Genomic DNA, 13,031 nt, shown 5'->3' with positions numbered 1-13,031 from the left:
CCCAGTGTGCAGAAAGGGTCAAAACGTGTTTTTCAGCAGAAATAAACATGTTTCTGCAAGTTTGGTCAACCCCATGTAAGTTATGGGGCAGTAACATCACAGTTTTCAAAACGTGTTTTTCAGCCCGAAATAAACGCGTTTTTTCAGACAACTGAATCTACTTGTAACAGCAATGCTCAGAAGTGCCCACACACTCAACCCTTAACCCCAGTGTGCAGAAAGGGTCAAAACGTGTTTTTCTGCAGAAATAAACATGTTTCTGCAAGTTTGGTCAACCCCATGTAAGTTATAGGGCAGTAACATCACACTTTTCAAAAAGTGTTTTTCAGCCCGAAATAAACACGTTTTTTCAGACAGCTGAATCTACTTGTAACAGCAAGGCTCAGAAGAGCCAACACACTCAGCCCTTAACCCCAGTGTGCAGAAAGGGTCAAAACGTGTTTTTCAGCAGAAATAAACATGTTTCTGCAAGTTTGGTCAACCCCATGTAAGTTATGGGGCAGTAACATCACACTTTTCAAAACGTGTTTTTCAGCCCGAAATAAACGCGTTTTTTCAGGCATCTGAATCTCCTTGTAACAGCAAGGCTCAAAAGAGCCCACACACTCAGCCCTTAACCCCAGTGTGCAGAAATTGTCAAAACGTGTTTTTCAGCAGAAATAAACATGTTTCTGCAAGTTTGGTCAACCCCATGTAAGTTATGGGGCAGTAACATCACACTTTTCAAAACGTGTTTTTCAGCCCGAAATAAACACGTTTTTTCAGACAGCTGAATCTACTTGTAACAGCAAGGCTCAGAAGTGCCAACACACTCAGCCCTTAACCCCAGTGTGCAGAAAGGGTCAAAACGTGTTTTTCAGCAGAAATAAACATGTTTCTGCAAGTTTGGTCAACCCCATGTAAGTTATGGGGCAGTAACATCACACTTTTCAAAACGTGTTTTTCAGCCCGAAATAAACGCGTTTTTTCAGACAACTGAATCTACTTGTAACAGCAAGGCTCAGAAGTGCCCACACACTCAACCCTTAACCCCAGTGTGCAGAAAGGGTCAAAACGTGTTTTTCAGCAGAAATAAACATGTTTCTGCAAGTTTGGTCAACCCCATGTAAGTTATGGGGCAGTAACATCACACTTTTCAAAACGTGTTTTTCAGCCCGAAATAAACGCGTTTTTTCAGACAACTGAATCTCCTTGTAACAGCAAGGCTCAGAAGAGCCCACACACTCAGCCCTTAACCCCAGTGTACAGAAAGTGTCAAAACGTGTTTTTCAGCAGAAATAAACATGTTTCTGCAAGTTTGGTCAACCCCATGTAAGTTATGGGGCAGTAACATCACACTTTTCAAAACGTGTTTTTCAGCCCGAAATAAACGCGTTTTTTCAGGCAACTGAATCTCCTTGTAACAGCAAGGCTCAAAAGAGCCCACACACTCAGCCCTTAACCAGAGTGTGCAGAAATTGTCAAAACGTGTTTTTCAGCAGAAATAAACATGTTTCTGCAAGTTTGGTCAACCCCATGTAAGTTATGGGGCAGTAACATCACACTTTTCAAAACGTGTTTTTCAGCCCGAAATAAACACGTTTTTTCAGACAGCTGAATCTACTTGTAACAGCAAGGCTCAGAAGTGCCAACACACTCAGCCCTTAACCCCAGTGTGCAGAAAGGGTCAAAACGTGTTTTTCAGCAGAAATAAACATGTTTCTGCAAGTTTGGTCAACCCCATGTAAGTTATGGGGCAGTAACATCACAGTTTTCAAAACGTGTTTTTCAGCCCGAAATAAACGCGTTTTTTCAGACAACTGAATCTACTTGTAACAGCAATGCTCAGAAGTGCCCACACACTCAACCCTTAACCCCAGTGTGCAGAAAGGGTCAAAACGTGTTTTTCAGCAGAAATAAACATGTTTCTGCAAGTTTGGTCAACCCCATGTAAGTTATCGGGCAGTGACATCACACTTTTCAAAACGTGTATTTCAGCCCGAAATAAACGCGTTTTTTCAGGCAACTGAATCTCCTTGTAACAGCAAGGCTCAGAAGAGCCCACACACTCAGCCCTTAACCCCAGTGTACAGAAAGTGTCAAAACGTGTTTTTCAGCAGAAATAAACATGTTTCTGCAAGTTTGGTCAACCCCATGTAAGTTATGGGGCAGTAACATCACACTTTTCAAAACGTGTTTTTCAGCCAGAAATAAACGCGTTTTTTCAGGCAACTGAATCTCCTTGTAACAGCAAGGCTCAGAAGAGCCCACACACTCAGCCCTTAACCCCAGTGTACAGAAAGTGTCAAAACGTGTTTTTCAGCTGAAATAAACATGTTTCTGCAAGTTTGGTCAACCCCATGTAAGTTATGGGGCAGTAACATCACACTTTTCAAAACGTGTTTTTCAGCCCGAAATAAACGCGTTTTTTCAGACAGCTGAATATACTTGTAACAGCAAGGCTCAGAAGTGCCAACACACTCAGCCCTTAACCCCAGTGTGCAGAAAGGGTCAAAACGTGTTTTTCAGCAGAAATAAACATGTTTCTGCAAGTTTGGTCAACCCCATGTAAGTTATGGGGCAGTAACATCATACTTTTCAAAACGTGTTTTTCAGCCAGAAATAAACGCGTTTTTTCAGGCAACTGAATCTACTTGTAACAGCAAGGCTCAGAAGTGCCCACACACTCAACCCTTAACCCCAGTGTGCAGAAAGGGTCAAAACGTGTTTTTCAGCAGAAATAAACATGTTTCTGCAAGTTTGGTCAACCCCATGTAAGTTATGGGGCAGTAACATCACACTTTTCAAAACGTGTTTTTCAGCCCGAAATAAACGCGTTTTTTCAGACAACTGAATCTCCTTGTAACAGCAAGGCTCAGAAGAGCCCACACACTCAGCCCTTAACCCCAGTGTACAGAAAGTGTCAAAACGTGTTTTTCAGCTGAAATAAACATGTTTCTGCAAGTTTGGTCAACCCCATGTAAGTTATGGGGCAGTAACATCACACTTTTCAAAACGTGTTTTTCAGCCCGAAATAAACACGTTTTTTCAGACAGCTGAATCTACTTGTAACAGCAAGGCTCAGAAGAGCCAACACACTCAGCCCTTAACCCCAGTGTGCAGAAAGGGTCAAAACGTGTTTTTCAGCAGAAATAAACATGTTTCTGTAAGTTTGGTCAACCCCATGTAAGTTATGGGGCAGTAACATCATACTTTTCAAAACGTGTTTTTCAGCCCGAAATAAACGCGTTTTTTCAGACAACTGAATCTACTTGTAACAGCAAGGCTCAGAAGTGCCCACACACTCAACCCTTAACCCCAGTGTGCAGAAAGGGTCAAAACGTGTTTTTCAGCAGAAATAAACATGTTTCTGCAAGTTTGGTCAACCCCATGTAAGTTATGGGGCAGTAACATCACACTTTTCAAAACGTGTTTTTCAGCCCGAAATAAACACGTTTTTTCAGACAGCTGAATCTACTTGTAACAGCAAGGCTCAGAAGTGCCAACACACTCAGCCCTTAACCCCAGTGTGCAGAAAGGGTCAAAACGTGTTTTTCAGCAGAAATAAACATGTTTCTGCAAGTTTGGTCAACCCCATGTAAGTTATGGGGCAGTAACATCACACTTTTCAAAACGTGTTTTTCAGCCCGAAATAAACACGTTTTTTCAGACAGCTGAATCTACTTGTAACAGCAAGGCTCAGAAGTGCCAACACACTCAGCCCTTAACCCCAGTGTGCAGAAAGGGTCAAAACGTGTTTTTCAGCAGAAATAAACATGTTTCTGCAAGTTTGGTCAACCCCATGTAAGTTATGGGGCAGTAACATCACAGTTTTCAAAACGTGTTTTTCAGCCCGAAATAAACGCGTTTTTTCAGACAACTGAATCTCCTTGTAACAGCAAGGCTCAGAAGAGCCCACACACTCAGCCCTTAACCCCAGTGTGCAGAAAGGGTCAAAACGTGTTTTTCAGCAGAAATAAACAAGTTTCTGCAAGTTTGGTCAACCCCATTTAAGTTATGGGGCAGTAACATCACACTTTTCAAAACGTGTTTTTCAGCACGAAATAAACGCGTTTTTTCAGGCAACTGAATCTCCTTGTAACAGCAAGGCTCAGAAGAGCCCACACACTCAGCCCTTAACCCCAGTGTACAGAAAGTGTCAAAACGTGTTTTTCAGCAGAAATAAACATGTTTCTGCAAGTTTGGTCAACCCCATGTAAGTTATGGGGCAGTAACATCACACTTTTCAAAACGTGTTTTTCAGCCCGAAATAAACACGTTTTTTCAGACAGCTGAATCTACTTGTAACAGCAAGGCTCAGAAGTGCCAACACACTCAGCCCTTAACCCCAGTGTGCAGAAAGGGTCAAAACGTGTTTTTCAGCAGAAATAAACATGTTTCTGCAAGTTTGGTCAACCCCATGTAAGTTATGGGGCAGTAACATCATACTTTTCAAAACGTGTTTTTCAGCCAGAAATAAACGCGTTTTTTCAGGCAACTGAATCTACTTGTAACAGCAAGGCTCAGAAGTGCCCACACACTCAACCCTTAACCCCAGTGTGCAGAAAGGGTCAAAACGTGTTTTTCAGCAGAAATAAACATGTTTCTGCAAGTTTGGTCAACCCCATGTAAGTTATGGGGCAGTAACATCACACTTTTCAAAACGTGTTTTTCAGCCCGAAATAAACGCGTTTTTTCAGACAACTGAATCTCCTTGTAACAGCAAGGCTCAGAAGAGCCCACACACTCAGCCCTTAACCCCAGTGTACAGAAAGTGTCAAAACGTGTTTTTCAGCTGAAATAAACATGTTTCTGCAAGTTTGGTCAACCCCATGTAAGTTATGGGGCAGTAACATCACACTTTTCAAAACGTGTTTTTCAGCCCGAAATAAACACGTTTTTTCAGACAGCTGAATCTACTTGTAACAGCAAGGCTCAGAAGAGCCAACACACTCAGCCCTTAACCCCAGTGTGCAGAAAGGGTCAAAACGTGTTTTTCAGCAGAAATAAACATGTTTCTGTAAGTTTGGTCAACCCCATGTAAGTTATGGGGCAGTAACATCATACTTTTCAAAACGTGTTTTTCAGCCCGAAATAAACGCGTTTTTTCAGACAACTGAATCTACTTGTAACAGCAAGGCTCAGAAGTGCCCACACACTCAACCCTTAACCCCAGTGTGCAGAAAGGGTCAAAACGTGTTTTTCAGCAGAAATAAACATGTTTCTGCAAGTTTGGTCAACCCCATGTAAGTTATGGGGCAGTAACATCACACTTTTCAAAACGTGTTTTTCAGCCCGAAATAAACACGTTTTTTCAGACAGCTGAATCTACTTGTAACAGCAAGGCTCAGAAGTGCCAACACACTCAGCCCTTAACCCCAGTGTGCAGAAAGGGTCAAAACGTGTTTTTCAGCAGAAATAAACATGTTTCTGCAAGTTTGGTCAACCCCATGTAAGTTATGGGGCAGTAACATCACACTTTTCAAAACGTGTTTTTCAGCCCGAAATAAACACGTTTTTTCAGACAGCTGAATCTACTTGTAACAGCAAGGCTCAGAAGTGCCAACACACTCAGCCCTTAACCCCAGTGTGCAGAAAGGGTCAAAACGTGTTTTTCAGCAGAAATAAACATGTTTCTGCAAGTTTGGTCAACCCCATGTAAGTTATGGGGCAGTAACATCACAGTTTTCAAAACGTGTTTTTCAGCCCGAAATAAACGCGTTTTTTCAGACAACTGAATCTCCTTGTAACAGCAAGGCTCAGAAGAGCCCACACACTCAGCCCTTAACCCCAGTGTGCAGAAAGGGTCAAAACGTGTTTTTCAGCAGAAATAAACAAGTTTCTGCAAGTTTGGTCAACCCCATTTAAGTTATGGGGCAGTAACATCACACTTTTCAAAACGTGTTTTTCAGCACGAAATAAACGCGTTTTTTCAGGCAACTGAATCTCCTTGTAACAGCAAGGCTCAGAAGAGCCCACACACTCAGCCCTTAACCCCAGTGTACAGAAAGTGTCAAAACGTGTTTTTCAGCAGAAATAAACATGTTTCTGCAAGTTTGGTCAACCCCATGTAAGTTATGGGGCAGTAACATCACACTTTTCAAAACGTGTTTTTCAGCCCGAAATAAACACGTTTTTTCAGACAGCTGAATCTACTTGTAACAGCAAGGCTCAGAAGTGCCAACACACTCAGCCCTTAACCCCAGTGTGCAGACAGGGTCAAAACGTGTTTTTCAGCAGAAATAAACATGTTTCTGCAAGTTTGGTCAACCCCATGTAAGTTATGGGGCAGTAACATCACAGTTTTCAAAACGTGTTTTTCAGCCCGAAATAAACGCGTTTTTTCAGACAACTGAATCTACTTGTAACAGCAATGCTCAGAAGTGCCCACACACTCAACCCTTAACCCCAGTGTGCAGAAAGGGTCAAAACGTGTTTTTCTGCAGAAATAAACATGTTTCTGCAAGTTTGGTCAACCCCATGTAAGTTATGGGGCAGTAACATCACACTTTTCAAAAAGTGTTTTTCAGCCCGAAATAAACACGTTTTTTCAGACAGCTGAATCTACTTGTAACAGCAAGGCTCAGAAGAGCCAACACACTCAGCCCTTAACCCCAGTGTGCAGAAAGGGTCAAAACGTGTTTTTCAGCAGAAATAAACATGTTTCTGCAAGTTTGGTCAACCCCATGTAAGTTATGGGGCAGTAACATCACACTTTTCAAAACGTGTTTTTCAGCCCGAAATAAACGCGTTTTTTCAGGCATCTGAATCTCCTTGTAACAGCAAGGCTCAAAAGAGCCCACACACTCAGCCCTTAACCCCAGTGTGCAGAAATTGTCAAAACGTGTTTTTCAGCAGAAATAAACATGTTTCTGCAAGTTTGGTCAACCCCATGTAAGTTATGGGGCAGTAACATCACACTTTTCAAAACGTGTTTTTCAGCCCGAAATAAACACGTTTTTTCAGACAGCTGAATCTACTTGTAACAGCAAGGCTCAGAAGTGCCAACACACTCAGCCCTTAACCCCAGTGTGCAGAAAGGGTCAAAACGTGTTTTTCAGCAGAAATAAACATGTTTCTGCAAGTTTGGTCAACCCCATGTAAGTTATGGGGCAGTAACATCACACTTTTCAAAACGTGTTTTTCAGCCCGAAATAAACGCGTTTTTTCAGACAACTGAATCTACTTGTAACAGCAAGGCTCAGAAGTGCCCACACACTCAACCCTTAACCCCAGTGTGCAGAAAGGGTCAAAACGTGTTTTTCAGCAGAAATAAACATGTTTCTGCAAGTTTGGTCAACCCCATGTAAGTTATGGGGCAGTAACATCACACTTTTCAAAACGTGTTTTTCAGCCCGAAATAAACGCGTTTTTTCAGACAACTGAATCTCCTTGTAACAGCAAGGCTCAGAAGAGCCCACACACTCAGCCCTTAACCCCAGTGTACAGAAAGTGTCAAAACGTGTTTTTCAGCAGAAATAAACATGTTTCTGCAAGTTTGGTCAACCCCATGTAAGTTATGGGGCAGTAACATCACACTTTTCAAAACGTGTTTTTCAGCCCGAAATAAACGCGTTTTTTCAGGCAACTGAATCTCCTTGTAACAGCAAGGCTCAAAAGAGCCCACACACTCAGCCCTTAACCAGAGTGTGCAGAAATTGTCAAAACGTGTTTTTCAGCAGAAATAAACATGTTTCTGCAAGTTTGGTCAACCCCATGTAAGTTATGGGGCAGTAACATCACACTTTTCAAAACGTGTTTTTCAGCCCGAAATAAACACGTTTTTTCAGACAGCTGAATCTACTTGTAACAGCAAGGCTCAGAAGTGCCAACACACTCAGCCCTTAACCCCAGTGTGCAGAAAGGGTCAAAACGTGTTTTTCAGCAGAAATAAACATGTTTCTGCAAGTTTGGTCAACCCCATGTAAGTTATGGGGCAGTAACATCACAGTTTTCAAAACGTGTTTTTCAGCCCGAAATAAACGCGTTTTTTCAGACAACTGAATCTACTTGTAACAGCAATGCTCAGAAGTGCCCACACACTCAACCCTTAACCCCAGTGTGCAGAAAGGGTCAAAACGTGTTTTTCAGCAGAAATAAACATGTTTCTGCAAGTTTGGTCAACCCCATGTAAGTTATCGGGCAGTGACATCACACTTTTCAAAACGTGTATTTCAGCCCGAAATAAACGCGTTTTTTCAGGCAACTGAATCTCCTTGTAACAGCAAGGCTCAGAAGAGCCCACACACTCAGCCCTTAACCCCAGTGTACAGAAAGTGTCAAAACGTGTTTTTCAGCAGAAATAAACATGTTTCTGCAAGTTTGGTCAACCCCATGTAAGTTATGGGGCAGTAACATCACACTTTTCAAAACGTGTTTTTCAGCCAGAAATAAACGCGTTTTTTCAGGCAACTGAATCTCCTTGTAACAGCAAGGCTCAGAAGAGCCCACACACTCAGCCCTTAACCCCAGTGTACAGAAAGTGTCAAAACGTGTTTTTCAGCTGAAATAAACATGTTTCTGCAAGTTTGGTCAACCCCATGTAAGTTATGGGGCAGTAACATCACACTTTTCAAAACGTGTTTTTCAGCCCGAAATAAACACGTTTTTTCAGACAGCTGAATCTACTTGTAACAGCAAGGCTCAGAAGTGCCCACACACTCAACCCTTAACCCCAGTGTGCAGAAAGGGTCAAAACGTGTTTTTCAGCAGAAATAAACATGTTTCTGCAAGTTTGGTCAACCCCATGTAAGTTATGGGGCAGTAACATCACACTTTTCAAAACGTGTTTTTCAAACCCGAAATAAACACGTTTTTTCAGACAGCTGAATCTACTTGTAACAGCAAGGCTCAGAAGTGCCAACACACTCAGCCCTTAACCCCAGTGTGCAGAAAGGGTCAAAACGTGTTTTTCAGCAGAAATAAACATGTTTCTGCAAGTTTGGTCAACCCCATGTAAGTTATGGGGCAGTAACATCACACTTTTCAAAACGTGTTTTTCAGCCCGAAATAAACGCGTTTTTTCAGACAACTGAATCTCCTTGTAACAGCAAGGCTCAGAAGAGCCCACACACTCAGCCCTTAACCCCAGTGTACAGAAAGTGTCAAAACGTGTTTTTCAGCTGAAATAAACATGTTTCTGCAAGTTTGGTCAACCCCATGTAAGTTATGGGGCAGTAACATCACACTTTTCAAAACGTGTTTTTCAGCCCGAAATAAACGCGTTTTTTCAGACAACTGAATCTCCTTGTAACAGCAAGGCTCAGAAGAGCCCACACACTCAGCCCTTAACCCCAGTGTACAGAAAGTGTCAAAACGTGTTTTTCAGCTGAAATAAACATGTTTCTGCAAGTTTGGTCAACCCCATGTAAGTTATGGGGCAGTAACATCACACTTTTCAATACGTGTTTTTTCATTCTGAATTAAACACGTTTTTTCAGACAGCTGAATCTACTTGTAACAGCAAGGCTCAGAAGAGCCAACACACTCAGCCCATAACCCCAGTGTGCAGAAAGGGTCAAAACGTGTTTTTCAGCAGAAATAAACATGTTTCTGTAAGTTTGGTCAACCCCATGTAAGTTATGGGGCAGTAACATCATACTTTTCAAAACGTGTTTTTCAGCCCGAAATAAACGCGTTTTTTCAGACAACTGAATCTCCTTGTAACAGCAAGGCTCAGAAGAGCCCACACACTCAGCCCTTAACCCCAGTGTGCAGAAAGGGTCAAAACGTGTTTTTCAGCAGAAATAAACAAGTTTCTGCAAGTTTGGTCAACCCCATTTAAGTTATGGGGCAGTAACATCACACTTTTCAAAACGTGTTTTTCAGCACGAAATAAACGCGTTTTTTCAGGCAACTGAATCTCCTTGTAACAGCAAGGCTCAGAAGAGCCCACACACTCAGCCCTTAACCCCAGTGTACAGAAAGTGTCAAAACGTGTTTTTCAGCAGAAATAAACATGTTTCTGCAAGTTTGGTCAACCCCATGTAAGTTATGGGGCAGTAACATCACACTTTTCAAAACGTGTTTTTCAGCCCGAAATAAACACGTTTTTTCAGACAGCTGAATCTACTTGTAACAGCAAGGCTCAGAAGTGCCAACACACTCAGCCCTTAACCCCAGTGTGCAGAAAGGGTCAAAACGTGTTTTTCAGCAGAAATAAACATGTTTCTGCAAGTTTGGTCAACCCCATGTAAGTTATGGGGCAGTAACATCACAGTTTTCAAAACGTGTTTTTCAGCCCGAAATAAACGCGTTTTTTCAGACAACTGAATCTACTTGTAACAGCAATGCTCAGAAGTGCCCACACACTCAACCCTTAACCCCAGTGTGCAGAAAGGGTCAAAACGTGTTTTTCTGCAGAAATAAACATGTTTCTGCAAGTTTGGTCAACCCCATGTAAGTTATGGGGCAGTAACATCACACTTTTCAAAAAGTGTTTTTCAGCCCGAAATAAACACGTTTTTTCAGACAGCTGAATCTACTTGTAACAGCAAGGCTCAGAAGAGCCAACACACTCAGCCCTTAACCCCAGTGTGCAGAAAGGGTCAAAACGTGTTTTTCAGCAGAAATAAACATGTTTCTGCAAGTTTGGTCAACCCCATGTAAGTTATGGGGCAGTAACATCACACTTTTCAAAACGTGTTTTTCAGCCCGAAATAAACGCGTTTTTTCAGGCATCTGAATCTCCTTGTAACAGCAAGGCTCAAAAGAGCCCACACACTCAGCCCTTAACCCCAGTGTGCAGAAATTGTCAAAACGTGTTTTTCAGCAGAAATAAACATGTTTCTGCAAGTTTGGTCAACCCCATGTAAGTTATGGGGCAGTAACATCACACTTTTCAAAACGTGTTTTTCAGCCCGAAATAAACACGTTTTTTCAGAAAGCTGAATCTACTTGTAACAGCAAGGCTCAGAAGTGCCAACACACTCAGCCCTTAACCCCAGTGTGCAGAAAGGGTCAAAACGTGTTTTTCAGCAGAAATAAACATGTTTCTGCAAGTTTGGTCAACCCCATGTAAGTTATGGGGCAGTAACATCACACTTTTCAAAACGTGTTTTTCAGCCCGAAATAAACGCGTTTTTTCAGACAACTGAATCTACTTGTAACAGCAAGGCTCAGAAGTGCCCACACACTCAACCCTTAACCCCAGTGTGCAGAAAGGGTCAAAACGTGTTTTTCAGCAGAAATAAACATGTTTCTGCAAGTTTGGTCAACCCCATGTAAGTTATGGGGCAGTAACATCACACTTTTCAAAACGTGTTTTTCACCCCGAAATAAACGCGTTTTTTCAGACAACTGAATCTCCTTGTAACAGCAAGGCTCAGAAGAGCCCACACACTCAGCCCTTAACCCCAGTGTACAGAAAGTGTCAAAACGTGTTTTTCAGCAGAAATAAACATGTTTCTGCAAGTTTGGTCAACCCCATGTAAGTTATGGGGCAGTAACATCACACTTTTCAAAACGTGTTTTTCAGCCCGAAATAAACGCGTTTTTTCAGGCAACTGAATCTCCTTGTAACAGCAAGGCTCAAAAGAGCCCACACACTCAGCCCTTAACCCCAGTGTGCAGAAAGGGTCAAAACGTGTTTTTCAGCAGAAATAAACATGTTTCTGCAAGTTTGGTCAACCCCATGTAAGTTATGGGGCAGTAACATCACAGTTTTCAAAACGTGTTTTTCAGCCCGAAATAAACGCGTTTTTTCAGACAACTGAATCTACTTGTAACAGCAATGCTCAGAAGTGCCCACACACTCAACCCTTAACCCCAGTGTGCAGAAAGGGTCAAAACGTGTTTTTCAGCAGAAATAAACATGTTTCTGCAAGTTTGGTCAACCCCATGTAAGTTATCGGGCAGTGACATCACACTTTTCAAAACGTGTATTTCAGCCCGAAATAAACGCGTTTTTTCAGGCAACTGAATCTCCTTGTAACAGCAAGGCTCAGAAGAGCCCACACACTCAGCCCTTAACCCCAGTGTACAGAAAGTGTCAAAACGTGTTTTTCAGCTGAAATAAACATGTTTCTGCAAGTTTGGTCAACCCCATGTAAGTTATGGGGCAGTAACATCACACTTTTCAAAACGTGTTTTTCAGCCCGAAATAAACACGTTTTTTCAGACAGCTGAATCTACTTGTAACAGCAAGGCTCAGAAGTGCCCACACACTCAACCCTTAACCCCAGTGTGCAGAAAGGGTCAAAACGTGTTTTTCAGCAGAAATAAACATGTTTCTGCAAGTTTGGTCAACCCCATGTAAGTTATGGGGCAGTAACATCACACTTTTCAAAACGTGTTTTTCAGCCCGAAATAAACACGTTTTTTCAGACAGCTGAATCTACTTGTAACAGCAAGGCTCAGAAGTGCCAACACACTCAGCCCTTAACCCCAGTGTGCAGAAAGGGTCAAAACGTGTTTTTCAGCAGAAATAAACATGTTTCTGCAAGTTTGGTCAACCCCATGTAAGTTATGGGGCAGTAACATCACACTTTTCAAAACGTGTTTTTCAGCCCGAAATAAACGCGTTTTTTCAGACAACTGAATCTCCTTGTAACAGCAAGGCTCAGAAGAGCCCACACACTCAGCCCTTAACCCCAGTGTACAGAAAGTGTCAAAACGTGTTTTTCAGCTGAAATAAACATGTTTCTGCAAGTTTGGTCAACCCCATGTAAGTTATGGGGCAGTAACATCACACTTTTCAAAACGTGTTTTTCAGCCCGAAATAAACGCGTTTTTTCAGACAACTGAATCTCCTTGTAACAGCAAGGCTCAGAAGAGCCCACACACTCAGCCCTTAACCCCAGTGTACAGAAAGTGTCAAAACGTGTTTTTCAGCTGAAATAAACATGTTTCTGCAAGTTTGGTCAACCCCATGTAAGTTATGGGGCAGTAACATCACACTTTTCAATACGTGTTTTTTCATTCTGAATTAAACACGTTTTTTCAGACAGCTGAATCTACTTGTAACAGCAAGGCTCAGAAGAGCCAACACACTCAGCCCATAACCCCAGTGTGCAGAAAGGGTCAAAACGTGTTTTTCAGCAGAAATAAACATG

This window comes from Lepisosteus platostomus, chromosome 22 (assembly GCF_059453375.1).
Source record: "Lepisosteus platostomus isolate fLepPlt1 chromosome 22, fLepPlt1.hap1, whole genome shotgun sequence".
NCBI lineage: Eukaryota > Metazoa > Chordata > Actinopteri > Semionotiformes > Lepisosteidae > Lepisosteus > Lepisosteus platostomus.
The sequence above is the reverse complement of the archived record's forward strand: the minus strand, read 5'-3'. Positions refer to the sequence as shown.